The sequence below is a fragment of the Arachis ipaensis genome, chromosome B09 (assembly GCF_000816755.2).
Source record: "Arachis ipaensis cultivar K30076 chromosome B09, Araip1.1, whole genome shotgun sequence".
NCBI classification, from domain to species: Eukaryota; Viridiplantae; Streptophyta; class Magnoliopsida; order Fabales; family Fabaceae; genus Arachis; species Arachis ipaensis.
The window spans coordinates 24,696,327-24,712,402 of record NC_029793.2 but is presented as its reverse complement, the minus strand read 5'-3'; the positions used below and the strand labels follow the sequence as shown (position 1 = coordinate 24,712,402).

The window sequence follows — 16,076 nt, the reverse complement described above, 5'->3', positions numbered from 1 at the left end:
TTTAAAATTTTAGAGTTGAAAATAATTTACGTCTGGACTTTTAAGACTATTTTGATTATAAATAACTTTTTTAATTGTCAAGTGACACATAGGGTGCTAGGTGTCATTAACCTGACACGTCAATCAATCATCTTGTGACACGTAGCATTAACCTACCACGTCATCATATCATGTGGCACATGACACGTCATCATCTAACTGACAGAAGGATCAATTTGACTTATATTTTATCTTTTAGGGATTAATACGACTAAAAAACCATTTGAGAACTAATTTAAAAATTGAGAGATCTTCTATAAACGAATTTGACTATTAACTCTTCCTACAAACTAGTTGACTCTTGGTGTTGCAACATAAGACCATGAGTGAATTCCCCATCCGACTCCTGACAATTATCTCGAAAAGACAACGAGGTTCCCAAGAAAAAAAAACATCCAATTCGGTTTCTGGTAATTTTTTTTTGGGACTGATTAGCCCCTGTGCCAAAAAAAATAACATTGATTTTTTTTTGGCACAGGAGCCTCGTTGTCCTTTCGAAGCAATTGTCAGGGGCCGAATTGGGTTTTTTTTTGTCAGGGGCCGGGTTGGGGTTTTTTTTTTGTTAGGGGCCTCGTTGTCTTTCGAGGTAATTGTTAGGGGCTGATTTAGGTTTTATTCTAAGAGGGATCTCCAGTAGAAAATTCATTTCAATCTCTATTTATGGCCCACCTGTCATAAAAAGTAACTCCACATCAGATTTTGCATCATAATTAATAAATAGAAACTCAAAGAATCTCACTCTTCTCCATTAAAAGGAACTAATTTTAATCCCTATTGTGGTCTCATTTAATTAATTAATTAAAGTAATTAAAATTAATATAATTATTATTTTTTTATAATAATATTATTTAAAGTTGTTGCAAGTTTCTGTTTAGAGGGATTCTCAACTTTGATCCTCGTGAAGAACCCTCTTTCTCTTTTCACTCCAATGGTAATTAAATCTCCATATGTCAGAAGAAGAACTCTATTTCTTAGTATTGGAGTTGCTCTAAAGGTTGGGTTCATTTTTCCATTATGCTTCTTTCAAGAAAGTAACCATCATTATTCATTCACTTGTGAAAGCATGAAAATTATGAAAGAACGAACTTCACAGAAAATATTTTATAAGAAATACAAAGAGCTTTATAAAAGAGTTATGTCGAAATAAAATTTAATTTACTCAATTTTTTATTAATATTCAAAATTGCTACTAAAATAACTTTTTATTTTTTACAAAATATAACATACATAATTTTGATTACAAACAAAACTAAGAACTTACCATTATTTTCTATCAATTTTTTTAAATAAGTCACAAAGAAAGCCTCCACTCTCAAACAACAATAAGTCACCACTAAAAGTATCCCTCTTTGTGCTGTTTGCATTCATTTATTAGTTACTAATTGCCTCCATAATACCCTCCATTAGCAAATAGCAACGGAATTAAGTCAATTAACGAATGCCATGACTCATTGACTCATATATATATAGAGAGAGTATTTGTATTTAACTATTTAACTCATTGTTTGTATGTGGTTTGATGCAATTATAATAAGTCACAGTCGTATTCCCACAGAAAAATATGCTTATATATAGTGGTGCTATAATTCAGGGTGTGTTTGAAAAATACATTTGAAGGAAAAAAGCATGTTAAAATTTTTTAAAAATTGTAATTTTTTATTTGACTAATAATTTTTTTTATAAGACACATTGACATAAAATGACTAATAAAAAAGAGATGTATAGACATTTTTAAATTCAGTCTCTACGTATCTCTTAATTCGTTAAAAAAAAAAACACCATATTTTAAAGTTTAAACGTTACATGTCCCTCTTCTGTAGGCTTAATTAATTATATTGAACATGTTGAATTATTAAATTTTTTTTTTTGTGGGTGTGTGAAAAATTAGTGTAAGAAAATTAGTGTCTATCTTCTTCCCAGTTATCCCATATGTTGTGTATGAGACCCTCTTCTTATGTGTTTTGGCTTTCTTTTATGGGGGATGCTACGGTAAAGATGCCATTTTCGTCTTTCCGTAAAGACATTTTTCATTTTGTGGTTGTTATTGATTTAAAAGCGTATCACTAAAAGTGTTGTTTAAAGAGAAAGTGTTACCTTTAATCGTTAACTTGGCTCTGATACCAATTTTTCAATTTCGACTTTTCTTTTAATTTCTTTTTCGAAATTTCTATTAACTCTTCATATTTTGCTTCGAACAAGTTTATAATTTGTATAGATTCAATTGGTGGTGCTTTGTTTAAGGGATTTTGATAAAAATAATTTGCAACTTCATAATCTAAAGTATTGACCATTTCCACTATTTCTCTTGTATTTGTTATATGATCATTTATTACTAATCCTTGATGTATATTTATAATTCTGATTTCATATTTATAGTTTTTTAACTCTGGCTTAATTTTTCTATCATAATTGTAATATTCTTTTTTGCATGAATTATTGTATATAAAATCTTTTATCTGTTTGTCTTTTTCTTTAATATAATTTCTCAAATCCTCAAAACTTTTTTTTATTTCTACACTTTCTCTTGTTTCTAAATATCTTTCTAATTTTTCAACTTCATTCTCCATTTTTTCTTTCAACAGCTTTAATTCTTTTAAATCATAATATGGTTTTCCAGGCATTTATAAATTTTTTAAGTTTTATTCCAACTTGTTTATATTTATTCTTATTTCTATCCTTTTTATTATAAGATCATCAATTTCGATCTGAAGATTATTTAATTCCCTTTTATACTCCCCTATTTTACTTTTTAATTTTTTCGCCCTTTTCCTTTTTATTTTATTTTCTGGTTTTTCAATCTTTTTTATGCTTCATTATTTATTTTAGAATTTTTGCAAACTCCATTATCGATTCATCACTATTTTCTAGAGATTCTATTAATTTTTCTAGCTCTTCAACTTCTCTTTTCAACTTGTCATAGATTATTTTTAGAGCTTCAAATGCTCTTTGATTTATTTCAGAAAACTGCAAATAATTCAAACGATTTTCTCTTTCAAAGAGCTCTTGTTTCTTATCTTGATAAGTTACATATATTTCTTCTTTATTTATTGTCATAATTTAGCATTTAGGGTTTCATTTAATTTTTCGACCTTTTTTGTTAATTCTTTTATTTCAGAATTTTCTTCTTTAATCTTTAACTTAGATAAACTTAAAGGGATATTAATTTTAGATTCTCTTATTTGAAAATTCGATGAAACCAATTTTCCTGATGGTTCTTTTAATAATAGAACTGGATTTTTAATAGCTTTATATTTTGATATTTCTGTTTTTACAATTTTCTGAAATAATTCATCGACATAAATTCTTTCTCTGTTTTTAAATATTATACTATGATGGCTATTTGTTAAAGCATAATTTATTGCATATGTAATTGAAAATGGTTCATCATCTTGTTCCATTAAATTCTTTATGTGAAATTTATAAACCAAACTTATAGATCTTCCAAGATTTTCAGTTGATAAAGGTATAGCATATCCAAGATGGGTATTAAATTTAACATTTACGTTTGCTAAATTTCCATGAACAATTCCAATTATTTGATCTATTGGGTCATCAGTAATTCTTTTGTCACAGATTGCTAAACTTATTGGTGAATTAATTCCTTTCATATATGTAGATTTGATTAAGACTTGTATAGTACTAATATGAATCCATCCAATTTTAGATCTTTTTTGTTGATCTTTAATTTTCTCAATCTGTTTATTCAATTCTTCATCATTTATCAAAGCTATTTCAAGTTCTTCATTGGCAGATTTTATCTTTATAGGGACTTCAAGTTGAATTTTTTCATAGTATATTATATTTTTTCTATTAAAAACTTCTTTTAAAAGATTTTGTTTATTAAAATTTTCATTTGATTTGAGATTTAATTCTGTTTTTAGAACAGCCTATTTTTAATTATCTAATAAAGCAGTTAATCTATAATAATCAGATTCTTCTGTTAATTCTAAACTTTCTAAATAATTCATAACTAAAAGACTAGGATGAAGATGTACCTTTTTGGAGAAAAACTTTCTTTATTTAGTATATTTTACATAAGGTGTTTTTATCTCCAGATGGGAGATTGTAGATACTAACTCCAGAGGGGAGTTTAGAACTATTTCTCCCTAAGGGAATTCTTTGTCAGACTACAGAATCGCCTCGGCAGCTTCCTCCTTGCTCTCCCAGCATATGAATACTCTTAGCCTTCTGCTTTCTGTTTTCTGATGCCTCTTACAATTGCCTAAGCAATCTATTTATAATGGTTGGGTCTGATGGACAATTCCCATCCTTACCCTTCTTATAACGTCATTGCTTACATCATTGTTTATTATCTTGCATCAGCTACATTGTTGGTGCCTTATGACCTAAGCGCTTACGTCATTATGCAATAATGTTGAGGGATGCTTCAGATGCACTGTCCTCTTCTTTTATCATGTGGGCTTCAGATGCATTGTCCTCTTCTTTTATCATGTGGGTTGATTCCGTTTCATTATTACTTTCTTCAGATATTTCTGAGGCACATAGCTGGCATTTGTGGTCTTCTCTGTCTTTTATCAAATAGCAGAGATTCCTCTTTATCCCTTCAGGGAGTTTTTCTAAAAGTCCAGATAAGTTATAGAATGCTGATTCAAATTTCACCAGGAGTCTCATCTCTCTTTCTTCAATTTCATTTCTTTTACTGGACACAAGCAGAGTATTTCTACTTTTATAATTAATTCTTGTGTGAGATTCCTTCGTTATTTTTTGAGTTCTTTCAAAGACCCTTGCTAATGTGCTGGCTAGTCTTCCTTCATGACTGTAAATTGTTAAATCTTGAATTCGATCAATTGGTTGAAAATTTTCTGGGAAGACGGACATGAATATTACTTGGTGTGCTGGAACCAAGCATTCTTCTTCTTCATTAAAAATAGGTTGACTGTTTGTAAATTTTACGGATACATTCCTTGGATTTACATTGTCAATCATATTTTTAAATCTCTTTACTGCATCAACGAATCCTGCAGAAAACTCACTAATAATTTTTAGATCATTAAAAATTAAAATTGTATCAATTAATCCACACTGGAAGAACTGATAAGTGTCAGATGGGGAAGCATCTGGAAAGATAACCAGCTTTGTTAGCTGTTCTTTGGCAATAGGATAATATCCCAAAATTGCCCTTTTTTCTTCAGTCCAATTCAGAACTATATTAAGGGTTTCTCTGAGATTTGATCTACAGACCCTTTTCTTTTCCTAGATTTCAAACCCTTGTAGGAATGTTTCTTATTATTCCTTTTCTCTGGGTTTGAATTGGAGCTTTATCTGCTCTTTTTAGGGTTTGCTCTGGATGAAGAGCTTCATATTCCTTGAAGGATTCCTTTGCCTCTTCCAGTGTTAAAAATCCTCCTTTATGAATTATCCTTGATTGATGTGTGAATGGTGCTGCTTTTTTCCAGGCATCATATACTCCTTTCATGGGGCCATTATAAATTACATAATATTTTTTATCTTAGGTAGATTTTTTAATAATTTCAGCAATTGTTTTATTTTCTGAAATTTTTTCTTCACCTGATTTGTCCACCATGCTTAGCTGGCTGAACTCTGATGGCTTTGCTTGTTGTGTTGATTTTATTGTTTCAATGGCCTTCTTGAGGGATTGGATTTGTGTCCTTATTTGCTGACAATGCTTGCATTTTTTGAGTTCTTGCTCATATTTTTGAATTTCGTGATCTAATGCGTTGTAGACGAACTCCATTCTCTTGTTAATGTATCTGCAATAACATTTTTGTCACCCTTAATATATTCAATCTTTATTAGATATTGTAACAAAAATAATTGCCATCTTACCAATCGTCCATGATTATAATCAACTTTTAAATTATATCGTATGAAACCTGTTAAGTAACTTGAATCTGTCCTTAATGTAAATTCTCTGGGTAGTAAATCAATTTTCCATTTCTTAAGAGATTTAATTGCTGCTAGAGTTTCCTTTTCATGAGTAGTATATCTCTGTTCTGTTGGAGTAAAAGTCCCTGAAATATACCTGCAAAGTAATTCCTTTGGGGAATATTTAGAATCTAGTGATTCTTGTTCCAAACCTTTTATAGCTTTCTTAACTTTTAGACATCCCGACCAGGTTATGTCTGAAGCATCTGTTTCCACTATTAATTAGTCGTTTTCTTCTGGAATATAAAGTTCTGGAAGTTTTTCACATAATTCTTTAACTCTTTGAATTTGCATACTGTCTTTTTCTTCCCATTTCCATTATTTTTTAGTACTTATTTTTGGAAATAAGCTTTTAGTGTATTCTGTTATATTCTTTAAAAATCCTTGATCGGAAATATAATTTATACACCCTAAAAATCTTTGTAATTGTTTTCTATCTTCTATTTTATTGGGAAATAAATTTACCTTTTTTAAAACATTTGGTTGAAATTTTAGCTTTTCTTGAGTAGATAGAATTAATCCAAGAAACTCTATTTCTTGTTTTGCTATTCTTGCTTTCTTTTTGCTAAGAACTAATCCTTTTTCTTTACATCTTTCTAAAACTATTAATAATTTTTGAAGATGATCTTCTTTATCCTGTTTTGTAAAAATTAGTATATCATCAATGTAAACTAAAACAAATTCATTTAACTCTTTTAGATTTTCTTCCATAAATCTTTGATAAATACCCGGGGCTTGTTTTAATCCGAATGGTAATACATTCCATTCATAGAGCAACACACTTGTTGATTCTTTTGTTGGGCAAGTAAAAGCAGTTAATTTCTTTGTTTCTTCGTCTAAACGAAGTTGCCAATATCCTGATTTTGCATCAAGAGATGCAAACCAAGTTGCTCCTTTGATTTTTTCTAAAATAGAATCTTTTCTTGGAAGTTTATGAGGATCACCAATAGTTGCTTCATTCATCTTCTTATAATTAATTACCATTCTTCGTTTTCCCCTTTTAATTTCATTATTGTTTTCGACATAAAAGGCTGGAGCCGCATGAGGACTTTTACTTAATCTTATAATTTCTTTTTCCAAAAGATCTTTACATTCTAATGAAAACTCTTCTCTATCTCTTGCGGAATAAGGAATTTTATTTGGAACATTTATCTCTTTTGTAGGATCCTTTAATTTAATGATTACTAATTCTTTATTTGTATTTTTAATATCTAAAGGATTTTCAGCACAAATTTTATCCAAAAGTTCTTCTATCTTTATTTCAATATTATTTTTTGGAATATTTATCTGAAAGTATAAATTTAAATAACATGTTTCTAATATAGAAAATATTTTAAATTTTAAGATTTTATCTATAGTAGTAGTTGGTATTTTTATACGTTTTGATTTTTGATTTATTGAAGAATCGTGTGGAGCTTTTAAAACTATATATGTTAATTCTTGAATGAATGGATGATATAGTTTTAAAAAATTATTTCCTATGATAAAATCCATTCCAGAATCTAACATATATATGGATGGAACAATGAACCTATAATTTTGAATAAATATTTCAGCCATCTCTGCTTTTTGGTCAATTTTATGTATTGATTTGTCAGCTATTCTAACTCTTAATGGTTTCTTTAATTTTTCTAATCAAGTTTTATATTTGTACTAGCAAAGCATTGTGTTGCTCCAGTATCTATGAAAGCATTTATAAACTTTTCTGTTATTTTTATAGTAATAAATGTGGCATTATTACTCAGTCTCTGAGTCTGTTTCTGAGACATATTCAAAAATATAGTCTAAGTTATCATCAGATTCTTCTAATGGTTCCATGAAACAAGACTTAGCAATTTCTATTTGTTTGGTAAAATCCTTTTTATCCTTCTTTTTTGGACATTCATTTGCATAGTGTCCTTCTTCTTGGCAATACCAACACTTACAATTTTCTTTTTTATTTGGGCAATAGTCATTTTTTTGTTTTTTGTTTTTATTGTTATTTCTTTTTCTAAAATACCTCTTTTTTCTCCAGTTTGGATAGTATTTTCTTTTTCTAAATTGATATTTTCTTTTTCTTTGAAAATTTTTATTAAGATCATATTTTTGGGGTATCTCTTCATTATCCTGACAGCAAATTCTAATTATATTTGCAAATCTTTTTTGAGTTGCTTCTTGCATACAACGTTTTTTTATTTCCTCTCTTATTGCAGAGGTTGCTCCACCAAAATTATTTTCAATTGTCCCTCTATTTATTTCTCTTATAAATCTTCCCATTATAAATTCATTAGCAGGATATGGAAGTTTTGTTATATACATACTAAGATAATGGTCTTTATCTTCTTCTTTTAATTTATAATAATGTATTCTATATTCACATATATAAGACTCCACATTACATAAATCATATATCTGAATATTAGCTAAATGATTTTTTGCTTCTTGATATTCTTTATTATAGACTTCTTGTCTATGATCTATAATATTTTTTTCAAAAAATTCTTTATATAGAATCATCATTATATGTAATATCTTATCATAAGCTGTTATTTTTGTTGCTAATTCTTCTATTATTTGGTTTTCTATTGATAACATATAATCTCTTACAGTTCCTTTAGTATGAAACCTTATGTAATTCCAAATATCTCTTCCAGACAATTCACTAAGTTTTGGATTAGTAAAGGCTTCTAATAAGAAGGAATTCAACCAGTTCTCGAAAATTTCTTTTTCATTCTTTTTACAGTCTAAATCGAGCATTCTTTCTCCTTCCATTTCCTGGATTTTAGGAACGTATTTTGATGGTATTTTTGTATATTTTGAATCTTTATTTATAAATCATTTTTTAAAAGCATAATTATCAAAACCTGTTTCCCATTTAAATTGAGATTGATTATCTTTAGATGTTCCAGCTTCATTTTTTACTTGTATTGAAATTGCTGGTTCTTCGTCACTTGAATAATCTAGGATGTGTTCTTCATTTTCTATATTTTCAAAATTTACTAATTCTTCTTCTATTTGAAATCCCTGTTCCATAATATTATTTTCTTGAGCCATTTTTAATTGTTTAAAAAGCATTGTAATTTTTTCTAATTTTTCTTCAATATTCATAATTTCAATGGTGGTTTTACTTTTAATTCTGTTATGTTGATTATATTTTGAAGTTTTTCTTCTTTGGGATTCTCTTTTTCCTTATTTCTTTGAAAATTTATGGATACTAATATTTCTTCAAGCATATCTACTATAGAATTTAATTGTGGGTTAAAAGTATGATAAAGATGTGGGGAGTCATTTTCATGGTAATATTCTTTAGAAATTTCGTGTGAAAAATAAGTTTTTTCAGGTTTTTGAAGTCCTTCAATAAAACTTATAGTAAAATAAAGATTTTGAAAAAAATCATTTTGTATTGATTTTAAGAATTCAGTGTCATTACAGTTAACATTAGTTAAAATCATTAATTTTTGATCTATTAATTTTGATAATTTAATTATTTCTTCTCTTAAATCTTCTAATTTACTTTTTTCCATTAGGTGACGCTTTTCTTTGTGAAAAGTTACGGTTTTAAGTGAAAAATGTGGCTTTAGAATGTATGGTTTAAGTTTTGCTACGTAGACGTCTTTACCATAAACTTATTTTTGGGATCTTTATTTAAGTGGTGTCTTTCTTTCATTTCAAGCTTAACTTTGTGATGAGTTTGAGGGCAAAACAGACCAAAATAAAATGTGGGGTCACATCAAAATTGTAGATAAGCACGCATGCTTTTGTGTTGCCTTATGATTCTGTGCATTATCCTCGTTATTAAGTGTGTGTTTGGATTCCAGTTTGCAAACCAGAGTTTGCATAAAATTGATTTTGTAAAATTGATTTTGTAAAATTGATTTTGATGATAAGTTAGTTTGGGTTAACGTGATTTATGTTTGGTAATCTTTATATCAAAATTGATTATAGTAAAATAAATGTTGTTTGAATTATACTACTCAAAATCACTTTTAGATGAAAAATTACTAAAATAGACATCAATTTTATATACATGCAAAATCAGAATACTATAAAAAATAATATAAAAAATATTTATCATATAAATAAAATAAATACAATAAAAAATAAAAATATAAAAGAGAGTACTATAAATTTTATAATGTCACACAAAAAGAAAATATTCTATAATTTTTTTAGTATCAATACAAAACAAAAATAAAGTACATCAAAGAATAGAAAAAAATTATACAGATAAGAAATAATAAAAATTCCATAAAACCAACAACATATATCATATGAACAAAAAAAATACCATAAAACATAAATAAAATTCATATGAATAAAATCAAATAAAAATAAAAAAATTTCAATTTGTCAGTGATTGAAATAAATCTGAACGATTTTGATGAAAAAAAATGGAACTAAAAAATTATGAAGAAGTAGGAAGAACTACAAAGAATGACTGTGAAGATAATAGTTACTAGTATCATTCTTATAAAAGAAAATGAAGGGTAGGGTTGGTAAAAAAGAAATATTTTAGCTTCTCCTAAACGTGAAACGTGAAACGTGAAATGCAGAAGCTACAAATTTGAGCTTTTCCTAAACGTGGATTCAGAGGCAGAATCAATTCTGCGTTCACAAGGATAAAAATTGCCAAACATCAAAGTGAAACTTTCAAGAAGCTCAAACGGGCTTCTCTCCTCCCCAACGTGTTTGCCAAACACACCCTAAGTTATTTTTCATTCATTTTCGTCTCCTTATATAATTCACATCAAAACTGTTAGTACATTGCATGTGTTATTTATAAGCTTCTTGTGATAATTGCTTGATCTTTTCTACATGCAAAGTTAATTAAATTACCTTAAATTTATACTATTTTTACAATAAGTTGATGTTATAAAAATTTCTGTCACTCAACTTGAGATATTATTTATAAGGAGAACATATCACAAAATTAATGTTATGTTCAAGTCATTTTTCGTCTGCTTTTTTATTTTTATAAATTCATTTATATACTGTATAATATGACTCTACAATATGATCATTGTTATGTAATATTTTATAATTTTTAAGGATTTTTTTCATACTTTTATATATAACTTTTGATATGAAATTCTTTAAAGTGTGAATATCTCATTATCTCTCTATTTTTGTGTTTTGACGAGTAAATAAAGTGAGTTTTATCATTATCGATCTCTACTATTAAAAATAAAATTATGAAACTTTGTATTAAAACAGACAATCAAATAAATGAAATAATGTTTATTTCATTTAATAATAAGTTAAGCTGAGAAATAATATTCTCTTATGACAAAATTTCTACAATTTTTAAGACATAAAGTCACCTTATTTTCTTTCACTAATAATTAGTCAGTGACTATATTTCTATATTTGTGGAAAAAGAAAAAAAAAATCACTGTCTGACAAAATTAAATTATCATGCTTATTGTAATCGAATTCTCCAGTGTTGTGTTTGTCCTCATTTCAATCTCATTTTCTTCTTAGCATGAACAACAACGAACTAATTTAGTCTATTTCTGTTTTAACATATATGCTTTTTTACATGAGATATAACATAATTTGTTAGCATTCTGGAGATAAAAAATAACAATCTATCCACTTTAATTTGACTTTTACTTCCATTAAATTTATAAAATAAAAAATAAGTTAAACCGGAGAAAATTTGCGATACAATTTATAAACATCACAATAAAATATGTCAATAAATTAATTACATTAAAAACTAAACTAAAAACAATCTTTTTTTTTATTTAGTTCTTGTTATATATGAAAACTAAATTAAGTACATTAATTCTATTTTTGTTATGATCAAAACTGAATTATATAGCAAAAATAATTTAATACATTCAAACAAATTTATAATATTTCTAAACCTTCAAAAAACGAAAATAATTTTTCGGAATCATTAGTTTTAATATATAACAAAAACTAAGTAAAAAGATTGTGTTTTTTTAACAAAATAAACCCTATCCCATAAGCTCACCTCAATTTCATTTATATTTACATTCAGAGTTACTCTTTCCTGATAATATTTTTTAACAAAATATAAAAATAATTAATATATAAATTTTTATTATTATGCATATATCATATTAAAAGATGATAATTATTATACATATATATACCAACAAAAAATCGCGATAACTGTATGTTTCGGTATCCTAAAAAATTAGAGGATAAATTATTAAATTTACTTAAATTTAGGCAACAATAATTTTAACGTCATTCAATATCATAATCAGCGTAAAAACTCTTCTAACAACATCTACCATCTTGATTTATCATATAATGGCAATCTTAGGAGAATTTTTAATAGAGTATATTAAAAATTCTCTTAAGATTGTCATTATTAGACAAATCAAAATGGTGAATGTTGTTAAAAGAATTTCCACATTAATAAGATATTGGATAATGTTAAATTTATTATTGTCTAAATTTAAGTAATTTAAAAATTGAAGATCAAATAAAAAAGAAATGTTTTTCACCAGTTAGGCAATGTAATTTATCAAAATCATTACCAATCAGAAAAATTTGTTCCTTGCATTCAATAATCATCACAAGCTTCTCCATACACCATCTCGAAGATGACCAATGAAATGGAAGATTCCTCAATTGCTTGAAGAAGTTTTCCTCGTCAACAAAGAAACTAATGATTCCGTCATCGCGCAATCTTTTTATGAAATGGCAAAGAAAAGAAGTGCGAATGAATTTCTGCTCTAAAGCTTATGAAGAGATAATGTTTGATTAAAGGAACATTGAAAGTTGGAGAGGAAGTTAGTGGTTGATGATGCTTGTAGTGTTGTTGTATGTGTGTGTGTTAGTGGCGTGTGATTCCTTATAGCTTGCTAAGGGTTAAATAGAGAAGCAAGTGAAGTCAAGTCAACGATGGAATATATAGGTAGCTAGGTTCTTCAATTCCTTCTTGTTTCTTCGTTGATTCCTCTACATTATTGGAGCTCTCTGTTATGAGGAGCTTTCTACGGTGGGGAAAGTATTTTCTGGTCTTTGATAGACCAGGTAATAAAATAAATTAATAAAAAATATTGGGACCGGTTCACAAATAATAAAAAGTTCACAAATAAACTTTCATTAATATGTAGGGTAAATTTGAATGTATGGATAAATTGGATTGGGGTCGAGAATAGAGAATTTTAATCCAGGCAGAGTTTTAATGGCCCTCCCAAAAATCGTCCACCAAGAAAGTCTCCGGCAATAAACGGCTGTTTCCGGTGAATTCTATCACCAAAGATTTGAAACGATCGAATTCAGAGATTGAAACTTGATGAAGTCCTGCTCGCAGGTTCTACAGAAGATCATGAAGAGTGGATTGATCTCCATGTTCCCATCAACCCTAATCCTAATCAAGAAAGGATTCATCTGATTCCCATTAATCACCTCAATCCCCTGATCCCACTCTTGTCCTTAGATTGTCCCCCGACGTGCATCCCCAAGAGTCTATGCATAGCTTTTTCTCATATAGTCAATATTGCTCAATGGGGGTAACATTCTCGGAAATTTATATAGTGCCCGGTCACACGTCGTAGTGTCAACAGAGTATCGAGTTTTCAACCTGATACACGTGGTGGCAAGCCACGACACTTAATCTAGGGAATCTCGTATCTCAGATTATTCAAATTCATAAGCCATTTAAATAATTCAATTATAATTCATCAACATCCACATCATTCTCAATCGCTTCTCATTCATCATTATACGTCAATCATATTCAATCCTTATCCTTCATTATCACACCTCCCATTTCGTCCATCAATAGTTCCAATTCAAAACATAATTCATTCTTTTCTAAATGAATCAAACTTAAAAACATGCTCATTTTCTTAATAACTCAAAATCAAACCATATAACCTTTAAATCTAAATCTTTTTAAATATTCATATAAACAAAATCTCTATTTTTTATAAAATTTCGGCAGCATCTCCTCTAAAACTCGGACTTTGCCACCCTTTTCGGGTCCAAACCTGCTTTCTTTTCAACTCAACATACCCTTCATCATCATCATAATAGTTACCACAATAAATCTACCTTAGATCAATAATTATACTCATACAATATTCAAATCCAACAACCAAAATTCAACTAAGGACCATAGTTCACTAATCCTAAACTTCTAACACAAAATACCTCATTATCACAATAACCTCCACAATAGTTATACCTCAAATCAATAATTCACCAAATCATTAATTAATCAACAAGCACCATACCAACCATGTTCATCAACAATAATATTCACCATCCAAAATTAATAACTAATTATCCAATAAACTTCAACCAAATATATTCATCGACAAATTACTAAACATTAAACATACACCTGCATTCTAACTTATCCTATGGTCATCTAGCCTAAGTTTTCACAGAACATTATATATTAAATGCAAGAAACCTAAACCATACCTTAGCCGATTCCCAAGTATTATTTCAAGACAATTTTCCTAAAAGAACACAGCCCTCAAAACCTCAACTAATCCGCTTCCTCCAAGTTCCAGTATTCACAATTTCAAGCTCCAATTATTTATTTACAACCTAATACACATTCATAACACATATATATCCAATTTAATACTCAAAGCTCAAATTCAATGAAAATAAAATAGAATTATCGTATCCTCACCTTACCCAAGCTTCACATAAGCAAGAGTGAACATTTTTCTCAAGCTAATTGGATCCTAAAACATCAAAAAGCAAAGAAATTTAATACCTCCACTTAATTTAGTGAAAATTAGGGGAAAGGAGTGGCTGGGGGTGTTTAGTAGCTTACCAATGAAATTGTTCTGTTAGAAATGTAGAGCTCGACGCAGTGAACGCGTGGTCGCAAACGGTGCGACGATCGGAGCTCGAACGAAGAAGTTATGGGATTTGGAAATTTATCGTAGGAGGTTCGGGAGTGTTTTCTTCTCCCTGGGGTTCTTCACGATGCAGCAGGGGAAATGAAGAAGAAAGGGGATTTCGGCTCTTTTAATGTGTTGGTCCGGTTGGACCGACAACCCGGTTTGGACTCGGTTCAATCGGTTCAATCCCGTTCGGTCTAATTTTGAACCGTTTTCTTCGAAATTGGTGTCAAAATTCTTGTTTCAATGAGCTCTATCCTAATTTGATATAATATTCACATTTCTAATCCTTCTTATTAAAAAACTAATTTATTAACTAATTATCTACTAATTTAACCGGGGTTTACACTCACTCTCCTGATCCAATTCCTACAACAAAAATATAATTATTATGAGCACAAGAAAATACAAGAAAAAGGCATATATTAATAATAAGTGGATAATTATGAATTTGAATTCATCTAAAAAAATTCACATATAAGAACAAATTAAATATGAGAAAGATTTCAAACACTCATCATACACATTAAATTAAAAATAATCAATCAAAATATGAGAAAGATTTCAAACACTTTAATTAAGTCCTTAATAATAACCGAGGATTACATAGTAGTTCAATAATGAAGCATTTAAATTTCCTTCATTCAATACAGACACACATACATGCTAATTAATTCTAATCTCTGAAGAAAATTCATATGCTTCTTCATTGTGAGATAACCTTCTTATTCATTAATTATGGGAATATATAATGTTAGTTATTAGATGGTGTATATATATATATTTAAATAGGAGGAATTTAATTGAACTACTTAGGTTCATCTTCATCAGAGCCAATGGTAATGCATTCCTTCTCATCCTCAAAACCTTCAAGAGAAGGATGAGGAGAGTAACCCTTACAAAGGATTTAATGCAAGAAAATCTTAAACTAGTTGACACTAAAGAACACATTATGACATTATCTACTAAGAGAACTAGCACAAAAAATGATTATCCAGACCAACAAAATCCACTTAAACAAAGCACCAAAAAATTCGACAACCATCTACATTTCAGTAATTATAAAAGAATTTAGTAATATATGAGGAGCAACAACAATCTCAAACATCATTCTATGTAGGCTGTAGCATATTAAAGCAAAGGAAAAAAAAAGAGAGGATAATTGTATTTTTATCTGTGAAACTTGTTGAGTAGGGAACATTCCAGCCAATTGTATTGGAATTTTACCTCCTTCCTTAGAAGCAATATAGGAGACTAGCACTTGCAATTGCACTTTAATGGTATCCAACTCTTCTTGCACAT

At 28.6% G+C, this 16,076-nt stretch overlaps 1 long non-coding RNA gene across 1 annotated transcript; it reads right to left on the bottom strand.

Annotated features, from left to right (window-relative positions):
* Positions 502-14,390, bottom strand: LOC110266237. The gene is made up of 2 exons (XR_002353319.1): positions 14,341-14,390; positions 502-708 (listed from the first exon to the last, which is right to left on the bottom strand). It is a non-coding gene; the product is annotated as an uncharacterized LOC110266237 (long non-coding RNA).